The 14,284-nt window shown below is 45.1% G+C and overlaps 10 non-coding genes and 1 pseudogene across 10 annotated transcripts; all 11 read left to right on the top strand.

Annotated features, from left to right (window-relative positions):
- Nucleotides 1-1,096: 1,096 nt before the first annotated feature.
- LOC141241487 (U2 spliceosomal RNA) lies at nucleotides 1,097-1,287 on the top strand. Its single transcript, XR_012306226.1, has one exon. It is a non-coding gene; the product is annotated as a U2 spliceosomal RNA (small nuclear RNA).
- Nucleotides 1,288-2,402: 1,115 nt separating this feature from the next.
- Nucleotides 2,403-2,593, top strand: LOC141241486 (U2 spliceosomal RNA). The gene has a single exon (XR_012306225.1). It is a non-coding gene; the product is annotated as a U2 spliceosomal RNA (small nuclear RNA).
- A 1,115-nt stretch (nucleotides 2,594-3,708) lies between these two features.
- On the top strand, nucleotides 3,709-3,824 carry LOC141241638 (U2 spliceosomal RNA; annotated as a pseudogene).
- Nucleotides 3,825-4,348: 524 nt separating this feature from the next.
- Nucleotides 4,349-4,530, top strand: LOC141241596 (U2 spliceosomal RNA). Its single transcript, XR_012306331.1, has one exon. It is a non-coding gene; the product is annotated as a U2 spliceosomal RNA (small nuclear RNA).
- Nucleotides 4,531-5,645: 1,115 nt separating this feature from the next.
- LOC141241484 (U2 spliceosomal RNA) lies at nucleotides 5,646-5,836 on the top strand. Its single transcript, XR_012306223.1, has one exon. It is a non-coding gene; the product is annotated as a U2 spliceosomal RNA (small nuclear RNA).
- A 1,115-nt stretch (nucleotides 5,837-6,951) lies between these two features.
- Nucleotides 6,952-7,142, top strand: LOC141241569 (U2 spliceosomal RNA). The gene has a single exon (XR_012306306.1). It is a non-coding gene; the product is annotated as a U2 spliceosomal RNA (small nuclear RNA).
- Nucleotides 7,143-8,263: 1,121 nt separating this feature from the next.
- On the top strand, nucleotides 8,264-8,454 carry LOC141241482 (U2 spliceosomal RNA). The gene has a single exon (XR_012306222.1). It is a non-coding gene; the product is annotated as a U2 spliceosomal RNA (small nuclear RNA).
- Nucleotides 8,455-9,569: 1,115 nt separating this feature from the next.
- Nucleotides 9,570-9,760, top strand: LOC141241398 (U2 spliceosomal RNA). Its single transcript, XR_012306141.1, has one exon. It is a non-coding gene; the product is annotated as a U2 spliceosomal RNA (small nuclear RNA).
- Nucleotides 9,761-10,878: 1,118 nt separating this feature from the next.
- On the top strand, nucleotides 10,879-11,069 carry LOC141241481 (U2 spliceosomal RNA). The gene has a single exon (XR_012306221.1). It is a non-coding gene; the product is annotated as a U2 spliceosomal RNA (small nuclear RNA).
- A 1,118-nt stretch (nucleotides 11,070-12,187) lies between these two features.
- LOC141241480 (U2 spliceosomal RNA) lies at nucleotides 12,188-12,378 on the top strand. Its single transcript, XR_012306220.1, has one exon. It is a non-coding gene; the product is annotated as a U2 spliceosomal RNA (small nuclear RNA).
- A 1,120-nt stretch (nucleotides 12,379-13,498) lies between these two features.
- Nucleotides 13,499-13,689, top strand: LOC141241479 (U2 spliceosomal RNA). Its single transcript, XR_012306219.1, has one exon. It is a non-coding gene; the product is annotated as a U2 spliceosomal RNA (small nuclear RNA).
- The last annotated feature ends 595 nt before the right edge of the window (nucleotides 13,690-14,284 follow it).

Here is a 14,284-nt window from a genome sequence, read left to right as displayed (position 1 = left end):
ATCAGAAAGAATTGAATTCAATGTTTTTTGTTCATTTTGCTTGTTTGTCGGATTTTGGGATGGACTCTTTGGCTTTGCTTTTCTTCTCCTCATTGGATTTTTCATGTTCAAAGTTGCAGAAGCCAGATTACAAGCTCATTTTGGTTCAACTTCAGCAACTGTGCATTGCATTGCCATGTAATGTGATGCAATGCTATCTTTCTAGCTCTCCCTTTTTACTTCCTTTTGGATAAACAGACATATTAGGCAAGCATTTTGGAGCTTTCACCTAAATAACTACAGGTGGTGAGATAAGCTGCACAATATAATTGACCTTTCAGTATATTGTTGCACACACACCATCTATTTAGCAAATGCCCTTGTTATCAACAGCAGCCTTTTAAACTCACCTGAGCTAACAGGTATGTGCGCTGGTTACTCTGCTGCGCTTAAAATTTCTTTTTTGGTTTGCTACAATGCCTTTTCTGAAACGTTGTCTCCTTCTGCTGGAACACTGACTTCTTTCATTTAATGCCTGCAGACTATAAAAGAGAACCCAACCCAAAAAGTTTGGTTGATTAGTCTGTGGCATTCTGTTAAACTGTTGCTTATGGCGGTCTCTGTGAGCTTCTCAGCGACATTCAGCCAGCCAGGTATCCTGCCTGCAGTAGATGGAATGTGGCAATGGAACGCTGGCTGCGCGTGTCATAATAGGCTCTGAGCCTTTATATACCTGTGCACAGCAGCAGCCACCTTCAGTCTGCTGCTGGACAGCCAGCAGCAGCAGCAGCAGGAGAGGTATGTAATCAGGAGCCCTCCTGCTAAGGGTAGACAGCTGCTCGTTCCACCCCACCCCCCGCCTTAATTGGTTCTCCTCCCTTCCAACGGTGTTGAGGCGGGTGGGAACAGCAGGGGGTGAAGGTGCTGTGTTTAAAGAGGTGGAGTTATGCAGATCTAAAACGCGTGGATTGCAGCAGCAGCAAGCCGAAAAGTGCAGGCATGTAAGGGATCTAGAGGTTGACAACATGTCTTCTTAACGGGAGTCCAGGAGCTCATCTCCACAAATGGACTTTTCAGGATCCTTGGGTGGCTCCGTAGTTTGAAACCAATTCTGGTTATCGCTTCTCGGCCTTTTGGCTAAGATCAAGTGTAGTATCTGTTCTTATCAGTTTAATATCTGATACGTCCCCTATCTGGGGACCATATATTAAATGGATTTTTAGAACAGGGAGATGGAAAAAGAGCTTGCTCTGTCCACTCCACGCATTGACCTGGTATTGCAGTATCTCCAGGACCGGTGCACCCCTTCTTTAATGCAGTTTCTAAAATCAGAAAGAATTGAATTCAATGTTTTTTGTTCATTTTGCTTGTTTGTCGGATTTTGGGATGGACTCTTTGGCTTTGCTTTTCTTCTCCTCATTGGATTTTTCATGTTCAAAGTTGCAGAAGCCAGATTACAAGCTCATTTTGGTTCAACTTCAGCAACTGTGCATTGCATTGCCATGTAATGTGATGCAATGCTATCTTTCTAGCTCTCCCTTTTTACTTCCTTTTGGATAAACAGACATATTAGGCAAGCATTTTGGAGCTTTCACCTAAATAACTACAGGTGGTGAGATAAGCTGCACAATATAATTGACCTTTCAGTATATTGTTGCACACACACCATCTATTTAGCAAATGCCCTTGTTATCAACAGCAGCCTTTTAAACTCACCTGAGCTAACAGGTATGTGCGCTGGTTACTCTGCTGCGCTTAAAATTTCTTTTTTGGTTTGCTACAATGCCTTTTCTGAAACGTTGTCTCCTTCTGCTGGAACACTGACTTCTTTCATTTAATGCCTGCAGACTATAAAAGAGAACCCAACCCAAAAAGTTTGGTTGATTAGTCTGTGGCATTCTGTTAAACTGTTGCTTATGGCGGTCTCTGTGAGCTTCTCAGCGACATTCAGCCAGCCAGGTATCCTGCCTGCAGTAGATGGAATGTGGCAATGGAACGCTGGCTGCGCGTGTCATAATAGGCTCTGAGCCTTTATATACCTGTGCACAGCAGCAGCCACCTTCAGTCTGCTGCTGGACAGCCAGCAGCAGCAGCAGCAGGAGAGGTATGTAATCAGGAGCCCTCCTGCTAAGGGTAGACAGCTGCTCGTTCCACCCCACCCCCCGCCTTAATTGGTTCTCCTCCCTTCCAACGGTGTTGAGGCGGGTGGGAACAGCAGGGGGTGAAGGTGCTGTGTTTAAAGAGGTGGAGTTATGCAGATCTAAAACGCGTGGATTGCAGCAGCAGCAAGCCGAAAAGTGCAGGCATGTAAGGGATCTAGAGGTTGACAACATGTCTTCTTAACGGGAGTCCAGGAGCTCATCTCCACAAATGGACTTTTCAGGATCCTTGGGTGGCTCCGTAGTTTGAAACCAATTCTGGTTATCGCTTCTCGGCCTTTTGGCTAAGATCAAGTGTAGTATCTGTTCTTATCAGTTTAATATCTGATACGTCCCCTATCTGGGGACCATATATTAAATGGATTTTTAGAACAGGGAGATGGAAAAAGAGCTTGCTCTGTCCACTCCACGCATTGACCTGGTATTGCAGTATCTCCAGGACCGGTGCACCCCTTCTTTAATGCAGTTTCTAAAATCAGAAAGAATTGAATTCAATGTTTTTTGTTCATTTTGCTTGTTTGTCGGATTTTGGGATGGACTCTTTGGCTTTGCTTTTCTTCTCCTCATTGGATTTTTCATGTTCAAAGTTGCAGAAGCCAGATTACAAGCTCATTTTGGTTCAACTTCAGCAACTGTGCATTGCATTGCCATGTAATGTGATGCAATGCTATCTTTCTAGCTCTCCCTTTTTACTTCCTTTTGGATAAACAGACATATTAGGCAAGCATTTTGGAGCTTTCACCTAAATAACTACAGGTGGTGAGATAAGCTGCACAATATAATTGACCTTTCAGTATATTGTTGCACACACACCATCTATTTAGCAAATGCCCTTGTTATCAACAGCAGCCTTTTAAACTCACCTGAGCTAACAGGTATGTGCGCTGGTTACTCTGCTGCGCTTAAAATTTCTTTTTTGGTTTGCTACAATGCCTTTTCTGAAACGTTGTCTCCTTCTGCTGGAACACTGACTTCTTTCATTTAATGCCTGCAGACTATAAAAGAGAACCCAACCCAAAAAGTTTGGTTGATTAGTCTGTGGCATTCTGTTAAACTGTTGCTTATGGCGGTCTCTGTGAGCTTCTCAGCGACATTCAGCCAGCCAGGTATCCTGCCTGCAGTAGATGGAATGTGGCAATGGAACGCTGGCTGCGCGTGTCATAATAGACTCTGAGCCTTTATATACCTGTGCACAGCAGCAGCCACCTTCAGTCTGCTGCTGGACAGCCAGCAGCAGCAGCAGCAGGAGAGGTATGTAATCAGGAGCCCTCCTGCTAAGGGTAGACAGCTGCTCGTTCCACCCCACCCCCCGCCTTAATTGGTTCTCCTCCCTTCCAACGGTGTTGAGGCGGGTGGGAACAGCAGGGGGTGAAGGTGCTGTGTTTAAAGAGGTGGAGTTATGCAGATCTAAAACGCGTGGATTGCAGCAGCAGCAAGCCGAAAAGTGCAGGCATGTAAGGGATCTAGAGGTTGACAACATGTCTTCTTAACGGGAGTCCAGGAGCTCATCTCCACAAATGGACTTTTCAGGATCCTTGGGTGGCTCCGTAGTTTGAAACCAATTCTGGTTATCGCTTCTCGGCCTTTTGGCTAAGATCAAGTGTAGTATCTTTTGAAAAGGCAGTTTTGTCCTTGGGCTGCCCTAGTAAATTGATGCATATTACACACTGGTTTGGTGCACTTGTTAGTACGCCAGGTGGCTCATAGAGTTATCTGATGGAAAACATGGCCCTCCAGGATCGAAGTCACTAGGCTGGGTAAGTGTGAGGGCTTTGGAGCAATGTGCCCCAGGAGTAGGCGCCCTGGTGGGAGTCCAAGCTTACTGGGACTGGGAATCCCAGAAAGACTTGGCTTCGTAGCACGCCGCACCTTTGCCAATCATACTTTCTGAGCAACCCCCCCTATTCCTGGCCTCCGGGCTAGGAAGGGGAATTTTTATAAACCCGGTCGGAGGTCCGGTCAGCTTTGGGCTGAGAAACCAACACAGGCTCCAGCTCCACTAGGGTGGCAGCCTAGATGGAAGCTGGGAGCACAAAAACGGCTCTTCTCCGGCTTCGGCTAGGGAGAGCATCGGAGATCCCTGACCCTCGCTGTGGCCTTCTGGCTCGGAGGGATGGGGATGGTTTATTGGGGACCCTCTCCTCCGGGAAGGGTCCACATGAATCCTCGCCTCGTGCGCTGTTTTGGTGTGACTTCGGTCACATTTTTCAGTGCCTTGGATGCAGCTTCAATCAAAAAATCTGTTCTTATCAGTTTAATATCTGATACGTCCCCTATCTGGGGACCATATATTAAATGGATTTTTAGAACAGGGAGATGGAAAAAGAGCTTGCTCTGTCCACTCCACGCATTGACCTGGTATTGCAGTATCTCCAGGACGGGTGCACCCCTTCTTTAATGCAGTTTCTAAAATCAGAAAGAATTGAATTCAATGTTTTTTGTTCATTTTGCTTGTTTGTCGGATTTTGGGATGGACTCTTTGGCTTTGCTTTTCTTCTCCTCATTGGAGTTTTCATGTTCAAAGTTGCAGAAGCCAGATTACAAGCTCATTTTGGTTCAACTTCAGCAACTGTGCATTGCATTGCCATGTAATGTGATGCAATGCTATCTTTCTAGCTCTCCCTTTTTACTTCCTTTTGGATAAACAGACATATTAGGCAAGCATTTTGGAGCTTTCACCTAAATAACTACAGGTGGTGAGATAAGCTGCACAATATAATTGACCTTTCAGTATATTGTTGCACACACACCATCTATTTAGCAAATGCCCTTGTTATCAACAGCAGCCTTTTAAACTCACCTGAGCTAACAGGTATGTGCGCTGGTTACTCTGCTGCGCTTAAAATTTCTTTTTTGGTTTGCTACAATGCCTTTTCTGAAACGTTGTCTCCTTCTGCTGGAACACTGAATTCTTTCATTTAATGTCTGCAGACTATAAAAGAGAACCCAACCCAAAAAGTTTGGTTGATTAGTCTGTGGCATTCTGTTAAACTGTTGCTTATGGCGGTCTCTGTGAGCTTCTCAGCGACATTCAGCCAGCCAGGTATCCTGCCTGCAGTAGATGGAATGTGGCAATGGAACGCTGGCTGCGCGTGTCATAATAGGCTCTGAGCCTTTATATACCTGTGCACAGCAGCAGCCACCTTCAGTCTGCTGCTGGACAGCCAGCAGCAGCAGCAGCAGGAGAGGTATGTAATCAGGAGCCCTCCTGCTAAGGGTAGACAGCTGCTCGTTCCACCCCACCCCCCACCTTAATTGGTTCTCCTCCCTTCCAACGGTGTTGAGGCGGGTGGGAACAGCAGGGGGTGAAGGTGCTGTGTTTAAAGAGGTGGAGTTATGCAGATCTAAAACGCGTGGATTGCAGCAGCAGCAAGCCGAAAAGTGCAGGCATGTAAGGGATCTAGAGGTTGACAACATGTCTTCTTAACGGGAGTCCAGGAGCTCATCTCCACAAATGGACTTTTCAGGATCCTTGGGTGGCTCCGTAGTTTGAAACCAATTCTGGTTATCGCTTCTCGGCCTTTTGGCTAAGATCAAGTGTAGTATCTGTTCTTATCAGTTTAATATCTGATACGTCCCCTATCTGGGGACCATATATTAAATGGATTTTTAGAACAGGGAGATGGAAAAAGAGCTTGCTCTGTCCACTCCACGCATTGACCTGGTATTGCAGTATCTCCAGGACCGGTGCACCCCTTCTTTAATGCAGTTTCTAAAATCAGAAAGAATTGAATTCAATGTTTTTTGTTCATTTTGCTTGTTTGTCGGATTTTGGGATGGACTCTTTGGCTTTGCTTTTCTTCTCCTCATTGGATTTTTCATGTTCAAAGTTGCAGAAGCCAGATTACAAGCTCATTTTGGTTCAACTTCAGCAACTGTGCATTGCATTGCCATGTAATGTGATGCAATGCTATCTTTCTAGCTCTCCCTTTTTACTTCCTTTTGGATAAACAGACATATTAGGCAAGCATTTTGGAGCTTTCACCTAAATAACTACAGGTGGTGAGATAAGCTGCACAATATAATTGACCTTTCAGTATATTGTTGCACACACACCATCTATTTAGCAAATGCCCTTGTTATCAACAGCAGCCTTTTAAACTCACCTGAGCTAACAGGTATGTGCGCTGGTTACTCTGCTGCGCTTAAAATTTCTTTTTTGGTTTGCTACAATGCCTTTTCTGAAACGTTGTCTCCTTCTGCTGGAACACTGACTTCTTTCATTTAATGCCTGCAGACTATAAAAGAGAACCCAACCCAAAAAGTTTGGTTGATTAGTCTGTGGCATTCTGTTAAACTGTTGCTTATGGCGGTCTCTGTGAGCTTCTCAGCGACATTCAGCCAGCCAGGTATCCTGCCTGCAGTAGATGGAATGTGGCAATGGAACGCTGGCTGCGCGTGTCATAATAGGCTCTGAGCCTTTATATACCTGTGCACAGCAGCAGCCACCTTCAGTCTGCTGCTGGACAGCCAGCAGCAGCAGCAGCAGGAGAGGTATGTAATCAGGAGCCCTCCTGCTAAGGGTAGACAGCTGCTCGTTCCACCCCACCCCCCGCCTTAATTGGTTCTCCTCCCTTCCAACGGTGTTGAGGCGGGTGGGAACAGCAGGGGGTGAAGGTGCTGTGTTTAAAGAGGTGGAGTTATGCAGATCTAAAACGCGTGGATTGCAGCAGCAGCAAGCCGAAAAGTGCAGGCATGTAAGGGATCTAGAGGTTGACAACATGTCTTCTTAACGGGAGTCCAGGAGCTCATCTCCACAAATGGACTTTTCAGGATCCTTGGGTGGCTCCGTAGTTTGAAACCAATTCTGGTTATCGCTTCTCGGCCTTTTGGCTAAGATCAAGTGTAGTATCTGTTCTTATCAGTTTAATATCTGATACGTCCCCTATCTGGGGACCATATATTAAATGGATTTTTAGAACAGGGAGATGGAAAAAGAGCTTGCTCTGTCCACTCCACGCATTGACCAGGTATTGCAGTATCTCCAGGACCGGTGCACCCCTTCTTTAATGCAGTTTCTAAAATCAGAAAGAATTGAATTCAATGTTTTTTGTTCATTTTGCTTGTTTGTCGGATTTTGGGATGGACTCTTTGGCTTTGCTTTTCTTCTCCTCATTGGATTTTTCATGTTCAAAGTTGCAGAAGCCAGATTACAAGCTCATTTTGGTTCAACTTCAGCAACTGTGCATTGCATTGCCATGTAATGTGATGCAATGCTATCTTTCTAGCTCTCCCTTTTTACTTCCTTTTGGATAAACAGACATATTAGGCAAGCATTTTGGAGCTTTCACCTAAATAACTACAGGTGGTGAGATAAGCTGCACAATATAATTGACCTTTCAGTATATTGTTGCACACACACCATCTATTTAGCAAATGCCCTTGTTATCAACAGCAGCCTTTTAAACTCACCTGAGCTAACAGGTATGTGCGCTGGTTACTCTGCTGCGCTTAAAATTTCTTTTTTGGTTTGCTACAATGCCTTTTCTGAAACGTTGTCTCCTTCTGCTGGAACACTGACTTCTTTCATTTAATGCCTGCAGACTATAAAAGAGAACCCAACCCAAAAAGTTTGGTTGATTAGTCTGTGGCATTCTGTTAAACTGTTGCTTATGGCGGTCTCTGTGAGCTTCTCAGCGACATTCAGCCAGCCAGGTATCCTGCCTGCAGTAGATGGAATGTGGCAATGGAACGCTGGCTGCGCGTGTCATAATAGGCTCTGAGCCTTTATATACCTGTGCACAGCAGCAGCCACCTTCAGTCTGCTGCTGGACAGCCAGCAGCAGCAGCAGCAGCAGCAGGAGAGGTATGTAATCAGGAGCCCTCCTGCTAAGGGTAGACAGCTGCTCGTTCCACCCCACCCCCCGCCTTAATTGGTTCTCCTCCCTTCCAACGGTGTTGAGGCGGGTGGGAACAGCAGGGGGTGAAGGTGCTGTGTTTAAAGAGGTGGAGTTATGCAGATCTAAAATGCGTGGATTGCAGCAGCAGCAAGCCGAAAAGTGCAGGCATGTAAGGGATCTAGAGGTTGACAACATGTCTTCTTAACGGGAGTCCAGGAGCTCATCTCCACAAATGGACTTTTCAGGATCCTTGGGTGGCTCCGTAGTTTGAAACCAATTCTGGTTATCGCTTCTCGGCCTTTTGGCTAAGATCAAGTGTAGTATCTGTTCTTATCAGTTTAATATCTGATACGTCCCCTATCTGGGGACCATATATTAAATGGATTTTTAGAACAGGGAGATGGAAAAAGAGCTTGCTCTGTCCACTCCACGCATTGACCTGGTATTGCAGTATCTCCAGGACCGGTGCACCCCTTCTTTAATGCAGTTTCTAAAATCAGAAAGAATTGAATTCAATGTTTTTTGTTCATTTTGCTTGTTTGTCGGATTTTGGGATGGACTCTTTGGCTTTGCTTTTCTTCTCCTCATTGGATTTTTCATGTTCAAAGTTGCAGAAGCCAGATTACAAGCTCATTTTGGTTCAACTTCAGCAACTGTGCATTGCATTGCCATGTAATGTGATGCAATGCTATCTTTCTAGCTCTCCCTTTTTACTTCCTTTTGGATAAACAGACATATTAGGCAAGCATTTTGGAGCTTTCACCTAAATAACTACAGGTGGTGAGATAAGCTGCACAATATAATTGACCTTTCAGTATATTGTTGCACACACACCATCTATTTAGCAAATGCCCTTGTTATCAACAGCAGCCTTTTAAACTCACCTGAGCTAACAGGTATGTGCGCTGGTTACTCTGCTGCGCTTAAAATTTCTTTTTTGGTTTGCTACAATGCCTTTTCTGAAACGTTGTCTCCTTCTGCTGGAACACTGACTTCTTTCATTTAATGCCTGCAGACTATAAAAGAGAACCCAACCCAAAAAGTTTGGTTGATTAGTCTGTGGCATTCTGTTAAACTGTTGCTTATGGCGGTCTCTGTGAGCTTCTCAGCGACATTCAGCCAGCCAGGTATCCTGCCTGCAGTAGATGGAATGTGGCAATGGAACGCTGGCTGCGCGTGTCATAATAGGCTCTGAGCCTTTATATACCTGTGCACAGCAGCAGCCACCTTCAGTCTGCTGCTGGACAGCCAGCAGCAGCAGCAGCAGGAGAGGTATGTAATCAGGAGCCCTCCTGCTAAGGGTAGACAGCTGCTCGTTCCACCCCACCCCCCGCCTTAATTGGTTCTCCTCCCTTCCAACGGTGTTGAGGCGGGTGGGAACAGCAGGGGGTGAAGGTGCTGTGTTTAAAGAGGTGGAGTTATGCAGATCTAAAACGCGTGGATTGCAGCAGCAGCAAGCCGAAAAGTGCAGGCATGTAAGGGATCTAGAGGTTGACAACATGTCTTCTTAACGGGAGTCCAGGAGCTCATCTCCACAAATGGACTTTTCAGGATCCTTGGGTGGCTCCGTAGTTTGAAACCAATTCTGGTTATCGCTTCTCGGCCTTTTGGCTAAGATCAAGTGTAGTATCTGTTCTTATCAGTTTAATATCTGATACGTCCCCTATCTGGGGACCATATATTAAATGGATTTTTAGAACAGGGAGATGGAAAAAGAGCTTGCTCTGTCCACTCCACGCATTGACCTGGTATTGCAGTATCTCCAGGACCAGTGCACCCCTTCTTTAATGCAGTTTCTAAAATCAGAAAGAATTGAATTCAATGTTTTTTGTTCATTTTGCTTGTTTGTCGGATTTTGGGATGGACTCTTTGGCTTTGCTTTTCTTCTCCTCATTGGATTTTTCATGTTCAAAGTTGCAGAAGCCAGATTACAAGCTCATTTTGGTTCAACTTCAGCAACTGTGCATTGCATTGCCATGTAATGTGATGCAATGCTATCTTTCTAGCTCTCCCTTTTTACTTCCTTTTGGATAAACAGACATATTAGGCAAGCATTTTGGAGCTTTCACCTAAATAACTACAGGTGGTGAGATAAGCTGCACAATATAATTGACCTTTCAGTATATTGTTGCACACACACCATCTATTTAGCAAATGCCCTTGTTATCAACAGCAGCCTTTTAAACTCACCTGAGCTAACAGGTATGTGCGCTGGTTACTCTGCTGCGCTTAAAATTTCTTTTTTGGTTTGCTACAATGCCTTTTCTGAAACGTTGTCTCCTTCTGCTGGAACACTGACTTCTTTCATTTAATGCCTGCAGACTATAAAAGAGAACCCAACCCAAAAAGTTTGGTTGATTAGTCTGTGGCATTCTGTTAAACTGTTGCTTATGGCGGTCTCTGTGAGCTTCTCAGCGACATTCAGCCAGCCAGGTATCCTGCCTGCAGTAGATGGAATGTGGCAATGGAACGCTGGCTGCGCGTGTCATAATAGGCTCTGAGCCTTTATATACCTGTGCACAGCAGCAGCCACCTTCAGTCTGCTGCTGGACAGCCAGCAGCAGCAGCAGCAGCAGGAGAGGTATGTAATCAGGAGCCCTCCTGCTAAGGGTAGACAGCTGCTCGTTCCACCCCACCCCCCGCCTTAATTGGTTCTCCTCCCTTCCAACGGTGTTGAGGCGGGTGGGAACAGCAGGGGGTGAAGGTGCTGTGTTTAAAGAGGTGGAGTTATGCAGATCTAAAACGCGTGGATTGCAGCAGCAGCAAGCCGAAAAGTGCAGGCATGTAAGGGATCTAGAGGTTGACAACATGTCTTCTTAACGGGAGTCCAGGAGCTCATCTCCACAAATGGACTTTTCAGGATCCTTGGGTGGCTCCGTAGTTTGAAACCAATTCTGGTTATCGCTTCTCGGCCTTTTGGCTAAGATCAAGTGTAGTATCTGTTCTTATCAGTTTAATATCTGATACGTCCCCTATCTGGGGACCATATATTAAATGGATTTTTAGAACAGGGAGATGGAAAAAGAGCTTGCTCTGTCCACTCCACGCATTGACCTGGTATTGCAGTATCTCCAGGACCGGTGCACCCCTTCTTTAATGCAGTTTCTAAAATCAGAAAGAATTGAATTCAATGTTTTTTGTTCATTTTGCTTGTTTGTCGGATTTTGGGATGGACTCTTTGGCTTTGCTTTTCTTCTCCTCATTGGATTTTTCATGTTCAAAGTTGCAGAAGCCAGATTACAAGCTCATTTTGGTTCAACTTCAGCAACTGTGCATTGCATTGCCATGTAATGTGATGCAATGCTATCTTTCTAGCTCTCCCTTTTTACTTCCTTTTGGATAAACAGACATATTAGGCAAGCATTTTGGAGCTTTCACCTAAATAACTACAGGTGGTGAGATAAGCTGCACAATATAATTGACCTTTCAGTATATTGTTGCACACACACCATCTATTTAGCAAATGCCCTTGTTATCAACAGCAGCCTTTTAAACTCACCTGAGCTAACAGGTATGTGCGCTGGTTACTCTGCTGCGCTTAAAATTTCTTTTTTGGTTTGCTACAATGCCTTTTCTGAAACGTTGTCTCCTTCTGCTGGAACACTGACTTCTTTCATTTAATGCCTGCAGACTATAAAAGAGAACCCAACCCAAAAAGTTTGGTTGATTAGTCTGTGGCATTCTGTTAAACTGTTGCTTATGGCGGTCTCTGTGAGCTTCTCAGCGACATTCAGCCAGCCAGGTATCCTGCCTGCAGTAGATGGAATGTGGCAATGGAACGCTGGCTGCGCGTGTCATAATAGGCTCTGAGCCTTTATATACCTGTGCACAGCAGCAGCCACCTTCAGTCTGCTGCTGGACAGCCAGCAGCAGCAGCAGCAGCAGGAGAGGTATGTAATCAGGAGCCCTCCTGCTAAGGGTAGACAGCTGCTCGTTCCACCCCACCCCCCGCCTTAATTGGTTCTCCTCCCTTCCAACGGTGTTGAGGCGGGTGGGAACAGCAGGGGGTGAAGGTGCTGTGTTTAAAGAGGTGGAGTTATGCAGATCTAAAACGCGTGGATTGCAGCAGCAGCAAGCCGAAAAGTGCAGGCATGTAAGGGATCTAGAGGTTGACAACATGTCTTCTTAACGGGAGTCCAGGAGCTCATCTCCACAAATGGACTTTTCAGGATCCTTGGGTGGCTCCGTAGTTTGAAACCAATTCTGGTTATCGCTTCTCGGCCTTTTGGCTAAGATCAAGTGTAGTATCTGTTCTTATCAGTTTAATATCTGATACGTCCCCTATCTGGGGACCATATATTAAATGGATTTTTAGAACAGGGAGATGGAAAAAGAGCTTGCTCTGTCCACTCCACGCATTGACCTGGTATTGCAGTATCTCCAGGACCGGTGCACCCCTTCTTTAATGCAGTTTCTAAAATCAGAAAGAATTGAATTCAATGTTTTTTGTTCATTTTGCTTGTTTGTCGGATTTTGGGATGGACTCTTTGGCTTTGCTTTTCTTCTCCTCATTGGATTTTTCATGTTCAAAGTTGCAGAAGCCAGATTACAAGCTCATTTTGGTTCAACTTCAGCAACTGTGCATTGCATTGCCATGTAATGTAATGTAATGCAATGCTATCTATCTAGCTCTCCCTTTTTACTTCCTTTTGGATAAACAGACATATTAGGCAAGCATTTTGGAGCTTTCACCTAAATAACTACAGGTGGTGAGATAAGCTGCACAATATAATTGACCTTTCAGTATATTGTTGCACACACACCATCTATTTAGCAAATGCCCTTGTTATCAACAGCAGCCTTTTAAACTCACCTGAGCTAACAGGTATGTGCGCTGGTTACTCTGCTGCGCTTAAAATTTCTTTTTTGGTTTGCTACAATGCCTTTTCTGAAACGTTGTCTCCTTCTGCTGGAACACTGACTTCTTTCATTTAATGCCTGCAGACTATAAAAGAGAACCCAACCCAAAAAGTTTGGTTGATTAGTCTGTGGCATTCTGTTAAACTGTTGCTTATGGCGGTCTCTGTGAGCTTCTCAGCGACATTCAGCCAGCCAGGTATCCTGCCTGCAGTAGATGGAATGTGGCAATGGAACGCTGGCTGCGCGTGTCATAATAGGCTCTGAGCCTTTATATACCTGTGCACAGCAGCAGCCACCTTCAGTCTGCTGCTGGACAGCCAGCAGCAGCAGCAGCAGGAGAGGTATGTAATCAGGAGCCCTCCTGCTAAGGGTAGACAGCTGCTCGTTCCACCCCACCCCCCGCCTTAATTGGTTCTCCTCCCTTCCAACGGTGTTGAGGCGGGTGGGAACAGCAGGGGGTGAAGGTGCTGTGTTTAAAGAGGTGGAGTTATGCAGATCTAAAACGCGTGGATTGCAGCAGCAGCAAGCCGAAAAGTGCAGGCATGTAAGGGATCTAGAGGTTGACAACATGTCTTCTTAACGGGAGTCCAGGAGCTCATCTCCACAAATGGACTTTTCAGGATCCTTGGGTGGCTCCGTAGTTTGAAACCAATTCTGGTTATCGCTTCTCGGCCTTTTGGCTAAGATCAAGTGTAGTATCTGTTCTTATCAGTTTAATATCTGATACGTCCCCTATCTGGGGACCATATATTAAATGGATTTTTAGAACAGGGAGATGGAAAAAGAGCTTGCTCTGTCCACTCCACGCATTGACCTGGTATTGCAGTATCTCCAGGACCGGTGCACCCCTTCTTTAATGCAGTTTCTAAAATCAGAAAGAATTGAATTCAATGTTTTTTGTTCATTTTGCTTGTTTGTCGGATTTTGGGATGGACTCTTTGGCTTTGCTTTTCTTCTCCTCATTGGATTTTTCATGTTCAAAGTTGCAGAAGCCAGATTACAAGCTCATTTTGGTTCAACTTCAGCAACTGTGCATTGCATTGCCATGTAATGTGATGCAATGCTATCTTTCTAGCTCTCCCTTTTTACTTCCTTTTGGATAAACAGACATATTAGGCAAGCATTTTGGAGCTTTCACCTAAATAACTACAGGTGGTGAGATAAGCTGCACAATATAATTGACCTTTCAGTATATTGTTGCACACACACCATCTATTTAGCAAATGCCCTTGTTATCAACAGCAGCCTTTTAAACTCACCTGAGCTAACAGGTATGTGCGCTGGTTACTCTGCTGCGCTTAAAATTTCTTTTTTGGTTTGCTACAATGCCTTTTCTGAAACGTTGTCTCCTTCTGCTGGAACACTGACTTCTTTCATTTAATGCCTGCAGACTATAAAAGAGAACCCAACCCAAAAAGTTTGGTTGATTAGTCTGTGGCATTCTGT

Source organism: Phyllobates terribilis, unplaced genomic scaffold, assembly GCF_046119375.1.
Source record: "Phyllobates terribilis strain yellow unplaced genomic scaffold, ASM4611937v1 Scaffold_1017__1_contigs__length_469563, whole genome shotgun sequence".
NCBI classification, from domain to species: Eukaryota; Metazoa; Chordata; class Amphibia; order Anura; family Dendrobatidae; genus Phyllobates; species Phyllobates terribilis.
The sequence above is the reverse complement of the archived record's forward strand: the minus strand, read 5'-3'. Positions and strand labels throughout refer to the sequence as shown.